This window comes from Hipposideros armiger, unplaced genomic scaffold (genome assembly GCF_001890085.2).
Source record: "Hipposideros armiger isolate ML-2016 unplaced genomic scaffold, ASM189008v1 scaffold_33, whole genome shotgun sequence".
NCBI classification, from domain to species: Eukaryota; Metazoa; Chordata; class Mammalia; order Chiroptera; family Hipposideridae; genus Hipposideros; species Hipposideros armiger.
This window is the reverse complement of record NW_017731383.1, coordinates 4,754,650-4,757,802: the sequence shown is the minus strand read 5'-3', so window position 1 is coordinate 4,757,802 and position 3,153 is coordinate 4,754,650.

Genomic DNA, 3,153 nt, shown 5'->3' with positions numbered 1-3,153 from the left:
ACAGGTGAAATAGTTACACAGCGATGGAACTGAGATTCCATCCCTGGAAACCGGGGTCCCAGGCCAGGGCTCTTAACTGGCGAGTTGTTCTGCTCCCACGTGAAAGTGGTGGTGGGCATCTGTGGATTTTGCCTAAACATCCATTCTCCCTTCCTCTGGTGACAGCATCTGAATTTTCTTGGGGGAATCACACACCCACCACACCCCACCCCTGCCCCTTCAGTCCACGTGACCTGGGCAGAACTGACTTTCCCTGTACCTGTGCAGAGTGGGCAGAGTATCCCCCTAGCCATGGTGAATGCACGTGCCCAATGATATCCAACGAGACTCCGTCCCTTGGCACTCGAGGAAACCACTGAGAAACAGCTCCCTCTTCCTGCTGGGTTTTCTGAGCTGGTGAGAGGGAAGCCAGGAGCTCCTGGGGGCCGCTGCAAAGGGACAGGCTGCTAGAGGGCAAAACCAGCACAGAGAAAGGCAGGGACAAAAGACAGAGAGAATTCCCTAGGGACCTATTCTGAGACCCTGGATCCAGCCACGCCTAAATATATTCCAGGTTTATGAGCTGGTGAATTTCCTTTCTGTTTAAACCAGTCCGAGTCAGGCATCTCTCACCTGCACCTAAAAGGCTCCGAGTCAATACTGCCCCCTCACCACACTGAGTGACATTACTTGTGTCCCTGGCTGCTGCCCCTTTAGACCCAGGTCACTTGAGGGCAGAGATTGGGTCAAAACCACCACTGTGTCTCCAGCGCCTTACTCCAGCCATGCCTGATGAATATTCATTGAATGAATAAAAATCCATCTTGACTCAATGACCCTTTGTGAAGCTGGAGGCATGCTGGACCCAAGAAGCCCGAGTTCTCCGGCCCAGCCCACCCCTCCCTCCTGCCCTCCACCCATCTTTCCAGGACTCATTCCAAGGCCATCGCCTCTGAGACGGGCCCACAGCCCTACCCCACTCCGCGAGTGCTCTCCCCCACGTCAGGTCGTCTGCGGGATGTTTCTGCCTTGTGCAGCAGTAAGCACCCACGTCTGACCTCTCCTAGCAGACTGATTAGTCCTGGGCACGGAGTCATTTCTGTATCAAGCCAGCACCTGGCACCCTCCAGAGCTCAGATCACATTTTCAGAATCCAAAGGCTCATTTCATTCAAGGCACATCCGCCAACCCCTGGTACATGCAGGCACTGAGAACAGAGGCAAATCCAGCACGGTGCTTAAAAATGAGGGCAATAACAAGGGCTTACATTTACTGAGTTACTACTGTGTGCCAGGCACTGATCTAAGTGCTTTACCTACATTAACTCACTTAACCCTCAGAGCAAACTGGTTAGGGAGCTACTATTATTATCCCCCAATTTACAAATGAGGAAACTAAGGCTCAGGTGTCAGAGAACTTGCCCAAGGTCACAGAGATGGTTGGTGGCAGAGGCCAGGATGTGAACCTGGGCAATCCAGTTCCAGATCCATGCTCTCAACTGGTCAGCTAGCGGGATCAGGAGCACTTCCGAGGCTGTCCTGTCATAGCCTGGCCTCTCCTCCCCAATGTCTGGCTACCCCACCTCTGGAAAGAGCTGAGCTGAAAGAATTGACCACGCCCAGTATTTCGAACCAAAAGCTTGGATTCTGGTTTGAATTTCTAACAGCACCATTCTTGGTCCTATGTATCCTCCTATAACGTCTCCAAGTCTCATTTTTTTCAGGATTAATAATACCTTAGGGCAGTTATTAGGGTTGAAAGAACGAATATGTGGAAATCACTTAGCATGCTGTACCATCGTAAGTGCAGGGTGGTGTCATTGGTACCTTTTGTTGTCCTTATGGGATAAAGCTACTCTTCAACGTGCAGGGCTGGGAACAAAAACGCCATTATGCATCGTAAACGTGCTTCTGGTGTTTGTCCTGCCTTCCCCACATTCTGTGACCTTGAAAGAGCACCCGCACTTCTCTGAAATGTTCAACCGGCGCTGTTTATCAGGCCCTACAAAGCCCTGACCACAACCAGCCTTCACGATGGAGTAAAGATTTGGAATTCCCTGTATTTCTCCATCCACAGAATCAAAGGGAGCGGGGGAGGAACGTAAGATGGAATAGACCCCAAGTTTTGAAATGGCAGAAGAGCTGCAGGGCACAGGCCCCCGTGTTCTGCTGTGCCTGTGCCCTTGAGAAATAAGCACAGCTGCCAGAAAGCGGGACGCTTCAGCCGTGGCTAATCCTGGGCCACAAGACGAGCAGGAACTCAGAGGGGCCCTGCGATGCCAAGTGGTTTCCAAAAACATCAGCGAGTACACAGACCAAGGATGGAGGGGGCACTGCAACGCAAATACAACCAGCCTTCAGAACGGGCGGAAAGGCCGATTGCGCAGACCAGCTCCCACCTTCCCAGCACGCAGCCTTCCTGGTACGGCCTTGGCTCCACTGCCCTCTAGTGGCCAGACGGGGACCAGCCGGCAGGTTTCACCAAGGGCCAAGTGCTGGAAGGATCCCAGGGTTTGGCGCTCAGGGAAACCAGACCCCTCCTCTCTACACCTCGGCCACTGGCCTAGTTCAGCCCCTCCTTCATCTCTCCCTTCACATCTGCAACAGCCTCCTCACTGGTATTAACACACATAATGAAACAGCTACTGAATGCTGACTGCAGACACTGTGCTAGGTGCTTACACACGTTAGCTCACTGGATCCTTTCACCGGTCTTTGGAATTGGGCGGTTATCTCGTTTACAGATGAGGAAACTGAGGCTCACACGGGTGAGAGGACTTGCGAGGCCATATGGCTAGTCACATGAGGAAGATCTGAAGTCCAAACTCAGCAGCACCCTGGGCCAGGCCCATGTCTCTAATAGCTTCACCGGTGGCAGCAGGGTCCCTGAGGAATCTGTTAGACTCCCGGCCCCACCCCACGGGAGGGAACTAAAAACTCTGGGGGTGGCATTGAGCAAGGTGTGCTTTAAAAGGCCCTCCAGGGGGTTTCGGGGGCTCCCAGCTTGAGCAGCTCTGCATTACACCAGGCAGCTTCGAGGGTGCACACCCACCCGGGAGGTCTTCCTAACACACAGCTCCCAAGTACTTGAAACCTTTACACACACCACACACACACACACACACACACACACACACACACACACACACCACCCCCACCCCACCCCCGGCTCACA